We start from the raw sequence: 14,186 nt of genomic DNA, 5'->3' as shown, positions 1-14,186 counted from the left end.
GATTCTATTTATCGTGATTATGTCTTATTTTTGTCCGTCTCCCCCGATTAGACTGTGAGCCCGTCAGTGGGCAGGGATTGTCTCTATCTGTTGCCGAATTGTCCATTCCAAGCGCTTAGTACAGTGCTCCGCACATAGTAAGTGCTCTATAAATACTATTGAATTAATATAGTAAGCACTTAACAAATATTATTATCATTATCATGGTATTTATTAAGGGCTCCCCCTCTCGCGGTCGTACCTGGAGAGTTTCCAGTACTCTACCAGTCTTGGCTACGGGAGGAAGAGCCAAGCAGAGGCCTACCCCTTCCATTCCCAGCTTGGCCAGCCAGGGGCTAGCGAATGGAAGGGAATCTGCTACAAGTCAAAACTCACCTGTGCTGCGCAGCAGCGGCACGGGAGAGAGTCGAGGGCGGAGACTCAAGTTTACTGCGCGGAAGGAGGCAGTGGTGAACCACTTCTGTATTTTCACCAAAAAAACTCTACGGATCCACTACCAGAACGATTGCAGATGGAGAGCGGGGCGTTCCGAGGGAGATGTGTCCGTGGTGTCGCGATGGGTCGGAAATGACTTGACGACATAAGACGAGACAAGAATTAAGGGCTTACTTTGTGCAGAGCACTATACTAAAAGGTGAGAGAGTACAATCAGTGATATTTATTGAGCATTTACTAGGTGCAGAGCACTGTACTAAGGGCTTAGTACAACAGAATTAACAGACGTGTTCTCTGCCCACAACAAGCTTACAGTCAGTACGATAAAGTAGTAGACATCATCCCTGCCCTCAAGAAGCTTACAATCTAGCGGGATAATGTCATTTTCTGGGTATCGTCCCTGGACACCCAAAGCTCAAAATGGTCATGAGTGTGTTTCTCCACTTCTCTCTCCAAAACAGCACAGTGGATAGAGCTATCCACTGGGAGTAAGGAGGTCTTGGGATCTAATCCTCGTTCTACCACTTGTCTGCCGTGTGACCTTGGGCAAGTCACTTCCCTTCTCCGTGCCTCACTTCCCTCATCTGTAAAATAAGGATCAAGACTGTGAGCCCCATTTGGGACAGGGGACTGTCCAACCTGATTTGCTTGGATCCACCCCAGCGCTTAGTACAGTGCCTTGCAAATAGTAAGCACTTAACACACACCATAATTATTATTAAGGTCTGACCATCATTTTCCCCTCACCTCTGGACCAGTCTTCAGAGATATTTCCACTAGGCCCCAGGTCTCAGTACCCTTCACAACCTGCCATTGCATCCACTTTAAGCACATAATAATAATAATAATAATAATGTTGGTATTTGTTAAGCACTTACTATGTGCAGAGCACTGTTCTAAGCGCTGGGGTAGATTGGGTAATCAGGTTGTCCCACGTGAGGCTCACAGTTAATCCCCATTTTACAGATGAGGGAACTGAGGCCCAGAGAAGTTAAGTGACTTGCCCACAGTCACACAGCTGACAAGTGGAAGAGCCGGGATTCAAACCCATGACCTCGGACTCCCGAGCCCGGGCTCTTTCCACTGAGCCACGGGATCGGCTTTGGGCAGTCTCACTTATAGCCAATAGAAGAGAAAAAATCATCCATTTCCCTTAGACGTGAGAGAAAGAGACAACAGGGCCAGCAAGATCAGCTCACAGAAACGGGACAAATATTTGAGTAACAGCCTTCAGATCTTCCAGAAACGATCATAGTTATTTCTGTGGCCTGAACCATCCTAGAGGAAGAATGTGACAAAGGGAAAGAATAGAACTTTGACACCGTGGTCTTGTGGAAAGACCATGGGCCTGGGAGTCAGAGACCTGGGTTCTAATCGCGACTCCATCACTTGTCAGATGTGTGACCTTGGGCACGTCACTTCACTTCTCCGCACTTCAGTTCCCCTATCTGCAAAATGGAGATTCAACACCTGTTTTCCATCCTACTTAAACTGTTAGCCCAGTGGGGGACCTGATTATTTTATACCTACCTTAGCATTTAGTACAGTGCTTGACACATAGTAAGTACTTAACAAATATCATAATTACTGTTGTTATCATTAGTATTATTGTTATTATTCTATGTTCCTCAGATATCTCATCTGTAAAATGGAGATTAAGACTGTAAGTCCCACGTCCAACCTGACTAGCTTGTATCTACTCCAATGCTTGGTTTGGTGCCTGGCGCACAGTAAGTGCTTAACAAATACTGCTGAAGAAAAAAAAAACACGTGAACACGAAACTTCTGAACTCTTCCCCGAACCATGGCTTACTTCCCTTCCAGGAAGGGGTCTTCCCAGCGGTCAATCACACTGTTAACTGAACGGGAAAGAGACCCCCAGTCGAGAAGCAGCTGGGCCTAGTGGATAAAACACAGGGCTGGGAGTCAGAAGGTCATGGGTTCTAATTCTTTCTCTATCACTTGTCTGCTGTGTGACCTTGGGCAAGTCACTTCACTTCTCTGTGCCTCATCTGTAAAATGGGGATTAAGACCGTGAACCTCGAGTGGAACAGGGACTCTGTCCAATACAATTATCTGTATTTACCCCAGCACTTAGACCAGTGCCTGGCATAAAGTAAGTGGTTAACAAATACCATAATTATTATTATTATTATTCACACTCCTCAGAGAACCGTTCCCAAGTCACTGGAGTGTTTATGGAAGACCTCCAGGGCTGTGACCGCTCCACCCAGGCATCCTCCTCCCTTTCTCCCATCGCTGGAAGCAGTTTGCAACAATCAGAGGTTCTCGGTGTGTGATCTCCTGAGATTCTTTGGAAAACAACCTTCCTGCCCCTGCTCCTCACCTTAGCGCCCAGTTGGCATGAAGTGACCGGGTATGATGGAAACCATTTTTTCCACACTCTATCCTGCTGCATCCAATCCCACGCCAACCCAACAGTTTCCAGCCTCACTGCCCACCCATTTCCCAGGATGCTTGGTTTCTGAGATCCATCTCACTCCACTGAACGCCTGTTTCAGAACCAAAGCCCTGGGTTGAATGATACTATTGTTGGTATTTGTCAAGCGCTTACTATGTGCAGAGCACTGTTCTAAGCACTGGGGTAGATACAGGGTCATCAGGTTGTCCCACGTGAGGCTCACACTTAATCCCCATTTGACAGATGAGGTAACTGAGGCACAGAGAAGTTAAGTGACTTGCCCACGGTCACACAGCTGACAAGCGGCAGAGCCGGGTTTCGAACCCATGACCTCTGACTCCCAAGCCCAGGCTCTTTCTACTGAGCCACATCTGACTGGCAAGAATATTTCAAGAAGCATCATGGCCTAATAGAAAGAACACAGGCTTGGGAGTCAGAACTAACAGTTCTAACCCCAATTCCGCCAATTGCTTTCTGAGCGACCTTGGGCAAGTCACAACTTCTCTGTGCCTCAGTTTCCTCAACTGTAAAATGGGGTTTAAACCCCACTCCCTTCTACTTAAACTGTGAGCCCCATGTGGAACAGAGACGGTGTCCAACCTGATTGACTTGTTCCTACACCAGCTCTTAGAACAGTGTTTGACACATTGTGAGTGCTTAACGAATACAGTAAAAAAGCTTCATTTTAAGGTCACTTAAAGTGGAAGGAAACAGAGGCAGTGCGAGGTCGTGTTGGGAAGACCGTTGCTGTGATGTGCCTCCAGACGTTATTGTTATTGACTGTTGAACTTGGAGCGCTTAGGACAGTGCTTCGCACACAATAAGCACTCAATAAATACAATTAAATGAATGAATGAATGAGCTGGGAGGGATCCAAAACCCTGTTCCTGTGGACACAGTACCCAACTACGCTGACGAGGAACATGTCATTTCTTTATTCTGTACTTACTGAGCACTTAATACTGTATATTGCATGGCTCAATGGAATGAGTCCGGCCTTGGGAGTCAGGGGTCAAGGGTTCTAATCCTGTCTCTGCCACTTGTCAGCTGTGTGACTTCGGGCAAGTCACTTAACTCCTCTGTGCCTCAGTTACCATAAAATGGGGATTAAGACTGTGAGCCCCACGTGGGACAACCTGATCACCTTGTATCCCCCAGCGCTTAGAACAGTGCTTTGCACATAGTAAGCGCTTAACGAATACCATCATTATGATTATTACATTGCACTACTACTGTGCTATCATCACTACTATTAGTCTTTTTATCTTTATCCTTGATTTTTATGCTGTTTGGGTGTTTTCACTGTATTTTTATTGCTTAAACTTTCCTTAGGAAGCAGCACGGTCTAGTGGAAAGCTCACAGACCTGAGAATCGGGGGACCTGGGTTCTAATCCCGGCTCCGCCACTTGCCTTCTACGTGACCTTAATTAGATAACTTAACTTCTCTCTGCCTCACTTTCCTCATCTGTAAAATGAGGATTTAGTACCTGATCTCCCTCTGAGTGCGGGATAGGGGTGTGAATTGCTTGAGGCTCATTTGAGTGGATTACGGCCATCCCTGGGCACCTCTATCTGATCATCCTCCATCCGATTGAAGGAGTTGATTTCCTACATCCTCTGATTAATTCCCATATATAGGATCCGATCGACTGTAAGATCTGCCAATCCTCTGATGCAGTGAAGTCATAGTGGGGCACAGAGACCGAGACAGACAGGGAGATTTTTTCTGGAAAATCAAATGTCCTCAGCCTTATTGCCTTGACACACTCATATCCTCCTGGCCCAGGGGTGGAGAAGGAAGTGCCGGGAGTGTCGTGCTACTGGCATCACTGCCAGTCCGGCGGATGACAAAGAGAAGGTGGAGCGGGGCTCTGGAAGGGGTGATACCGGTGGAAGAGCTGCTGTTGGAGGGGTGGAAGCCAGACTTCCCGAAATGTCCCACGTCCCTCTTCCCTGGCTCCATCCGGTTGTGGCTAGATCTGCAAATTAATGTAGTTTAAATCACTTAGACAATGGATGAGTTCTCCCTGCTAGACTGTGAGCTCGCTGTGGCCAGGGATTGTCACTCTGCTGTATTGTACTTTCCCAAGTGCTTACTACAATGCTCTGCACATAATAAGTGCTCAATAAATATGACTGAAAGAATGAATGATGAGATACTGCAGCACTTTATCCACTCACTTTAGGAGGACTTCAAAGAAGTTCATGGTGACGCTAAACCTTCATGGAACCCTCCCTTTTACTTACATCGCGAGCCCCACGTGGGGTAGGAACTCCGGCCTGATTATTTTGTAGCTACCTCAGAGTTTAGAACAGTGCCTAAAGCATAGTAAGAGCTTAATGAATATCATCCTCCTCATCATCACATAGCAAATGCTTAACAAAAACCTCAGTTATTATTTTATGTGTTGCTTTATTTTTAGAACTGTGAGGCCCTTGGGATCCAGGGTGTCTATCTAGTTCTCTCCTGTGTACTTTTCCCTTGGCATTCAGTGTCTTTCACACAATAAGTGCTTAATAAGTTTACTACTCCTTACACCAAAATCTTTGCCCAGCATTCTGCCTGTTTTTCAGAGCCTTTAGAATCTGCATCGCTTTATCCTCCACAGCCCAGGTTCTGAAACCATCTGGAGACAGTGTTGTCTGGAAAGGGTCATTAATATTTCACCACGCTACCTCACGCTGGAGGCTGCCAGACTGCATAATTCATAATTTAACGTAACAAATGAGCATCTCCCAAATGCATTGTGAAAAAGTTTCAGAAGGTCACTCTCTTGGGAAGCACCCTGTCTTGTGTGGACAGGCCAAATCTCAGCTGCAAGAGGAAGTTGTCTGAAATGGAGACCTGCCACTTAATGATACAGTTTAATACAGTCCTCTAGACTCTAAGCTCGCTGTGGGCAGGGAATGTATCTGTTTATTGTTGTATTACACTCTCCCAAGCTCTTCGTACAGTGCTCTGCACACAGTAAGTGCTCAATAAATATGACTGAATGAATGAATGATAAACGGAAAGCTGGGGGTAGCTTTAAAATCCCCCACCCGATCTTATTTAGAAAGTAGTAGAAATAGTATTAATTAGCAGTAACAGTATTTCTTAAACACTTCCTTTGTGCAGAGCACTGTACTGAATGCTGGGAAAGATAATACAAGTAGGATTGAGACACAGACCCTGTACCCCTGGTGTGAATGTGTAGGGGCATCTAGTCTTCTATATAACAATAATAATAATAATAATGGTATCTGTGAAGTGCTTACTACATGCCAAGCAGTGTTCTAAGCGCTGGGGTAAATATAAGGTAATCAAGTTGTCTCACATGGGGCTCATAGTCTTAATCCCCATTTTACAGATGAGGTAACTGAGGTACAGAGAAGTGAAGTGGCTTGCCCAAAGTCACACAGCAGACAAATGGTGGAAGTGGGATTAGAACCCACATCCTCTGACTCCCAAGCCTGTGCTCTTTCCACTAAGCCACGCTGCTTCTCTATATGTCTTAGTACAGTGTTAAGTGCTTAGTCCAGTGTTCTGCACACAGTAAGCACTCGATAAATATGATTGAATGAGTCTTGGGGCCACCACCTAGCTAGATTGCCATTCTTCTGAGGAGAATGTGCAGAATTCTTGACGCCACATATAAGCTTTCTGATCGACTCCCAGGTTGGCCACTGTCCGGGTGTCTGGAATGCATGTTCTCAGGCCCTGCTTCTCTCAGCATTTCCCCATCCCGGTCCCAAATGCCCCCAGGACTCATCCAGGAACAGGACCAGGGCCCGCCAGACCCTCAGAGGGCAACACTTTCAGCCTCAGAGTTCATACTAGCGGAGGAGGCTGCGGAGGTAAATCTGCTCCATCCCACTTACGATTAATGCTAGTGTCTGTCTCCCTCCTTGACTGTAAACTCGCTGATGGCAGGGATAATGTTTAATAATTATACTGTATTCTCCCAAGGGCTTACTTACTGCAGTGCTCTTGGAGCATAAGAGCTCAATAAGTATGATTGATTGATTGAAACTTATTCCTGGGACTTGGCTCCTCCTTCTGAGATAAACTCCTCTCCCGAGTCTCTCGCTCCCCCGTGCCCTCCCAAGCGGTGCGGTACAACATTTGAGATTCCTGGTGGGATTTTTAACATACCATCCGCTGGACGGGGTGAGGTCTTGCCAGACTAACCTGATGCTCCACCACCTTCCAGTATACCCCCCTTGCCTGCCGTGTCCAAAAGGGAGTAGGATCAAAAACCAAACAGGAGCATTCTCACCTTGGGAATTCCAAGGTAGATGAAGCTCTCTAGACTGCAAGCTTGTTGGGGGCAGGGAATGTGTCTGTTAAACTGTTGTATCGTACTCTCCCAAGTGCTTAGTACGGTGCTCTGCACACAGTAAACGCTCAATAAGTACGATTGACTGACCGGCTGAGCTCGGGAGGACAGAGGGAGCCAGCTCCCCCTGGGAACACAGAACTATGTCAGGCCCCCTGTCCCCACTAGCCTCCTGGTAATGGATTCTGCAAGGCCGTCAAGATCATTCAGGGCAGAAGTGCGAAAGCAACATCAGCAATTAAGATCCTCCACTTGCTACTGGGCTGATGCAGGAAGATAAATTCTATGGGACCCCTGGGCCAGCAGCTTGTAAAATATTTACCCTAAGTTTTTTCTTTGGCCCCCTTCCCAGGTTCTGTAAAACCAGAGTGCAATGCTGGCATTTGGTGTAGGCCGAGTTAAATTCGAGCAGCGAGGCACCTCCCAGGTACCCTGTGGGCTCTGGGAAGGAGAGCCTCTGCTTCCTCTCTTTCTTCCTCCCTCGCACAGAATCCCCAGGTGACTCTCTTTATGGGAAGGCCCTGGCCTCCTCTGGATGTGGAGGCCTACTTTTCTGACAGGCCAACCTACTTTTCTGACAGGAGTAGGTAGAGGGGCAGCTGTCCCGTTAGCGGGATCTAGAAAGGATCACCACAAGCAGCGGACTCCAGTCCGTTCAGGGCCAAGCTCTGAGATTCCTTTCCATGGGATGGGAAGACACGACCTTTGGTCACCTCCTTTCCTTCAGTGTAGTGTGACTGCTGTGGGGAGGGGACGATGGGCAGCCCAGATCCCATCCAGTCTGAACCAGGGACATGTTACTCAGCTGCAGCTGTTTTAGATCCCAACCTCGGTTGAATGGCATGTGACTGTTAGGTGACTGGAAATAGCTTCCAGCTGGGAGTCCTTCTGAAAGTAATTAAGAGCCCATGGGTAAGTTGGAGCCAGCCCTGAGGGGGACTGGGAAACCACGGTTGTGTCACCCCCTTCCCTCCCTCAAGATGACATGGTGGAGGCAGAACTATCGAAGAGAAGAACCGCAGAAAGAAGGTGTTGAGTCCTGTGTCCAGGTTGGCCCCGGGGGAAGCTGAGTCCACTTCTGAGGCTTATGATTTATAAGCATCCCAAGAGTCACTGGTGAATCAGCCTGGATCTTTCTCTGCTCCTCTTTTCTCTGAGTGGTCTTTGGCTAACCCCAGCCCATATTCCCTCTCACTCATTCCCCACCATCCCTGTCCTGTTACCCCAAGAATTTTGAGTTTTGAGGATTTTAAAGCTCACTTCCTCCAAGAGGCCTTCCCAGACTGAGCTCCCCTTTTCCCTCTGCCCCCTCCATCCCCCCTTCACCTCTCTGTAGCTAAACCCTCTTCTCCCCCCTTTCCCTCTGCTCCTCCCCACTCCCGTCCCATCCCCTCAGCACCGTACTCGTCCACTCAACTGTATATATCTTCATTACCCTATTTATTTTGTTAATGAGATGTACATCACCCTGATTCTATTTATTTGCTATTGTTTTAATGAGATGCTCTTCCCCTCGATTCTGTTTATTGCCATCGTTCTTGTCTGTCCGTCTCCCCCGATTAGACTGTAAGCCTGTCAAAGGGCAGGGACTGTCTCTATCTGTTACCAATTTGTACACTCCAAGCGCTTAGTACAGTGCTCTGCACATAGTAAACACTCAATAAAAACTTTTGAATGAATGAATGAATGAGGTGCTTCCGGTGAGCTTCCTCACATCTCCTCATACTGGGGAAGCAGCATGGCCTAGTGGATAGAGCAAGGGCCTGGGAGTCAGAATGTCATGCTTTCTAATCCCGGCTCCACCACTTGTTTGCTGTGTGACCCTGAGCAAGTCGCTTCACTTCTCTGGGCCTGTTTCCTCATCTGTAAAATGGGGATGAAAACTGTGAGCCTTATATGAGACGGGGACCGTGTCCAACCCGATTAGCTTATATCTACCCCATAGCTTAGAACGATACTCGGCACGTAGTGAATGCTTAACAAATACCATTATCAATATTATTATTATTATCAGACCAGAGCTTGAGGTTGACCCATGTGGGCTGGCTAACTCTAGTAGTCAGAGTGATTTCCGCTGGGCAGTTTAGTTTCCCAGTCCTGGCCTCAGATTGGTGATCTACAGTGAGTTCCATGTGGATGTTGGCAATGTGGAAATAGAGATGAAGGGAAACTTGGCTCCTCCTCTCACCGCCTTGAAGAAGCTAAAGGTTTTCCATGTTATACACATCTTTTTTTAATGGTAAATTCCTTGAGGGCAGGGATTATGTCTACCAACCATATCGTATTGTATCCCAAGTGCTTAGTACACAGTTCTGCATACATTAAATGCTCAACAAATACCATTGATTGATTGCTGATGGATTCTTTTAAAGCTGCTGGCATATCTCCCTCACTTAACTTCACCCTTAAACCATCCTGGTGCCCAGAGGCACTTTCTAGTGAGAGCAGTGGAGACTATCAGCACTGATCAAGGCAGCTGAATGGAAAGTCCATATGTCTGGGAATCAGGAGACCCCAGATTCCGTTTTTGACTGTGCCACTTGCCGACTGAATGACCTCGGATAAGCTACTTAACTTCTCCGTGCCACGGTTTCCTCGTCTGTAAAATGGAAATTAAATCCTACTCCCTTCTATTTAGACTGTCAGTCCCATGTAGGACAGGGACTATATCCAGTCTGATTTCTTTGTACCTTAGTACAGGGCTTGCCATATAATAAGTGCCTAACAATTACCATCTTTGTTGTTTCTATTAGACTGTAAGCTTATCGTGGGCAGGGAATATATCTGTTTATTGTTATTGTGTACTCCCCCAAGCACTTATTATACAGTGCTCTGCACATAGAAAGTGCTCAATAAATATGACTTACTGATTATTATTATTATCATTTTCATTAACCATCGCAGAAGCGATGCAAGTGAAACAGTAGGGTCCCAGGCCCTGAGGCAAAGAACTTGGTGTCAGGATTTGGGATTTTCTGATTGGTTAACATGGTTTGTTCTTTACGTCTCAGGCTCAAATTTTCCAACTGCAGGGATTTGCTCTCTTCTATCCTCCAGCACCGAGTCACCTGACCGAGGGGTGAACTGGTCCAGGGAAACGATAACCACATTGACAGAAGCCACCGGGGTAAAACAAGTGATGAGACAAGCCCAGGTCCTACAGCCAACTGAGCCAAAGCAGAGAGGCCTGTAGAGCAGTATGTGAGGTGGAGAACCCGGCAGTAAGCAGACCAGCCTGCTGGGCAGCGATCGGGGGCAGAATGCTTTCCTTGACCAAAGACTTCGAGACGATCGGGCAGACTTGAAATCAGAAGCAGATCTTGAACGATACAAACCCACCGGTGTATCAAGGGAATGGATCTTTACGCGAGAACATGGAAAGGTCTGTCTAGTAGCAGTTGTGTCAGCTTGGCTCACAGGCATGTAAAGGGTCATCTGTCAGGTCATCGTCGAAAAGCCATGCAGTTATAGCTGAACTTCGTGTTATAAAAAGACACTACTGAGGGTGAAATTCATCCCTATGGCTGAGAGAATCAGTGTGGGACATCTCGACCACGTCTTCGAATAAGACCGGGCAGCTGGGTAGCTGAAGAATGGCATCATCATTAGCAGGCTTAAAGCTTCCCATTTGACTAGCCACAGGTGGTGGGAAAGTCAAAGAGGATCACAATTCCTGGGGAAAGCAGCACTTCAATCATAAAGAAGTCTTCCAGAGGCTCAGGATTAATCTTTCCAAGACCTGCCAGGGGAAAATCACCTTCTCCAAGGACTCGACTCCTCATGTGATCCTGATGGCTTCTCGGGCTCCTGCACGGTTAAAATGCCCATCTCAACCAGGTCCAAGTGCTGAATTCTGCAGTCCAGACTCACTCGGGAGCCACTCCTGTGGAGGAAAGAATTTAGGGGCAGCATTTCCAGAATTAGTTCAGCCGTGCTTGCTCTCCACAGACAAACCTTCTCTTGGAACACCACTCCCAGTAGGTCTGAGAGAGATAGCACATCACAATAGCTAAAACATGCAGAGCCCTGGGTTTAACACACATGTAAACAAAAATCTCAACACCAAGACAAAATTTCCCATCCCTCCTGGCCCCGTCTTCCCACCACACTTATACACCATTGTTATGTTCCATCCTGCAGTTTATTTTTTGTATTTTCCTGTAGAATATAAGTTCCTTTGGGGCAAGGATCACATCTACCAACTTTATTTTACTGTACTTTCCAAAGTGCTCAGTATAGTGCTCAGGACATATTAAGTGCTCAATAAAAAACATTGATTATCTGCATAGAACTTCATATTGTTGGTTTCTGAAGACCCATTTCTGAAGACCACGGGCTTTGGAGTCAGGGCTCATGAGTTCGAATCCCAGCTCTGCCACTTGTCAGCTGTGTGACTGTGGGCAAGTCACTTAACTTCTCTGTGCCTCAGTTCCTTCATCTGTAAAATGGGGATTAAGACTGTGAGCCCCACGTGGGACAACCTGATTCCCCTGTGTTTACCCCAGCGCTTAGAACAGTGCTCTGCACATAGTAAGTGCTTAACAAATACCAACATTATTACTATAGTTTTGACTTCTAATGTAATCACCTAACGTGCTTAAAACTCCTGCACCTACTGGCCTTGGTGACATCTAATGGTGTAGTGGGTAGAACACAGGCCTGGGAGTCAGAAGGTTCTAATCCTGGCTCCGCCACTTGTCTGCTGTGTGATCTTGGGTAAGTCACTTCATTTCTTGTAAAATGTAAAATGGGGATTAAGACTGTGAGCCCCACGTGGGATAGGGACTTTGTCCATCTCTATTTGCTTGTATCCACACCAGATCTTAGAGCAGTACCTAGCACTTAATAAGTTTTTAACAAATGCCATCATCATCTAATCACTCTGCACATAGTGAGTGCTCAATAAATATGACTGACCGACTGAAATACGATTGACTAACTAGTCCCGGCTCTGCCACTTGTTGCTGTGTGACCTTGGGCAAATCACTTAACTTCTCTGTGCCTCAGTAACTTCATCTGGTAAAATGTGGGTAAAGACAATGAGTCCCATGTGGGACATTGACTGTGCCCAACCTGATGATCGTATATCGCCCCCAGGGCTTAGTACAGTGCCTGACAAATAGTAAACACTTAACAAATACCAAAAGAATTCAGCAAATTGACAAAATGTCTGTCCGTTTCTTCTCTGGGCCCATAGAGGAAAAAGTTACATGCCACAGGGCCAAACCCAGGTAAGGCTTTCCTCAGGGTGACATGGGCATTCTTCTAACCAGATGTGAAGCTGCCTGGACGATTAGGCCAAAGTGCTTCATTTTACTGAGGATTCCATCATGTGGTCAGAAACGAAAAGTTTAGTAATATTACACTTGCTAGGGCAGAGAACTGAAATCAAGTGCTTAGGAGTTGCCCCTCTACATCATATGTTTGTTTTGTTTTCTGTTTTTAATGGTATTAAGTGCTTACTATCTGTCAGGGACTGCACTACGTGCTGGGATAGGTACAAGCTGTTGAGGTTGGAGAGGGTTCATGTCGCACATGGGGCTCGCAGTCTTAATCCCCATTTTACAGATGAGGGAATTGAAGCACAGAGAAGTTAAGGCGTTTGCCCAAGGACACACAACAGACAACTTGCCAAGTTCACATGAAAGAATAATAGTGGAACCAGGATAATAACCCAGGTCTCTGATCCCCCAGGCCCATGCATTTCTCACTAGGCCATTCCGCTTCTCAAATGTTTAATAAATAATATTACTATTACTTCTACTGTACAGTTGATAGACGTGAGCCCAGCCTTCAAGGAGCTAGTCTCATCCGCACAGCATAATGTGAGATTGGGGTCTCTTATAGTGGGTATGTGTTGGCCCTGAATGACCTGGATAAAATAGTCAAGCATTTAGTACAGTGTTTTGCACACAGTAAGCACGCAATAAATATAATTGAATGAATGAATGAATCCTGGCTTTTGGAGATTAAGGCCTCAATTTCAAATTCACGCAGCATATTTAAGTCATTTTTCACCTTTTTTGTCAAAGGTTAGAGATTGAAAGCTAAGATCGAAAAGCACACATTGAAAGTTCAAGCCATTTCAGTACTGATCCAAAGGTAACATTTTCCTTTTCCATCATCATCATCATCATCTTCAAAATCGGGGTATTTGTTAAGTGCCGTGCAATGTGCTAAACAATGAGGTAGATGCAAAATAGTCAAAAGAACCCCGTCCCTTTCCCACCCAGGGCTTACAGTCTAATAAGGAAGGACAAGTATTTTCACCCAGTGGTATTTATTGAGCCTTACTACGTGCATTACACTGTACTAACCTCTTGGGAGAGTACAATACAACAGAGTTGGCAGACACATTCCCTGCCCACAGTGAGCTTAGAGTCTAGAAGCAATTTTATCCCTATTTTACAGATGAGAAAATTGAGGGACAGGGAAATCAAATGACTTGTCCAAGGTCATATAGCATGTTTCTTCAACTGTGAAGGTCAACTATATATACATATTTATATAGTGAATGTTTGCCTACGTCCCTCTCTCGGCTTTGTAAATCATGTCTCACTTCCCGTTGATTTTATGACTTCCAGGCTTCGACGTCTTCTAGTACTGCACCACAGTAAGCTGACCTAGATCTCAATTCTTCTTACCTTTGCATCTGTGTTTCAGCTCTCTAGATAGTTCTGTAAATTGTATTTGACCATCTAGAACTAGCTTTCCTTGTCTACCTTATCCATCTTTGCTATGCCCTATGCCGTGTTTTGTTTTATTTTGCTCTGTTTTGTTTTCCTCATACCTTTATAATGTTTCTTAAAGGAACAACCAGCCACCTTGGACTGCTGTGTATTCAAGCTCCTATTTCCCAGAGTGAGTTGACACCTGAACTCTGTGTTCATAGGATTCCTTAAACCATTTAAACCCCATTGTTTATTTTCCCAGTGGAGTGTTCCCAAGCAGAAACATACCCATTCATGATCCTTCCTACCGCTGGAAAATCAGAATGCTTTTCAATGAG

At 45.9% G+C, this 14,186-nt stretch overlaps 1 non-coding gene across 1 annotated transcript; it reads left to right on the top strand.

Moving 5' to 3' along the window:
- The first annotated feature begins 223 nt into the window (after positions 1–223).
- On the top strand, positions 224–365 carry LOC114812652. Its single transcript, XR_003760303.1, has one exon. It is a non-coding gene; the product is annotated as a small nucleolar RNA SNORA7 (small nucleolar RNA).
- Positions 366–14,186: the final 13,821 nt, after the last annotated feature.

The sequence above is a fragment of the Ornithorhynchus anatinus genome, chromosome 5 (assembly GCF_004115215.2).
Source record: "Ornithorhynchus anatinus isolate Pmale09 chromosome 5, mOrnAna1.pri.v4, whole genome shotgun sequence".
NCBI lineage: Eukaryota > Metazoa > Chordata > Mammalia > Monotremata > Ornithorhynchidae > Ornithorhynchus > Ornithorhynchus anatinus.
The sequence above is the reverse complement of the archived record's forward strand: the minus strand, read 5'-3'. Positions and strand labels throughout refer to the sequence as shown.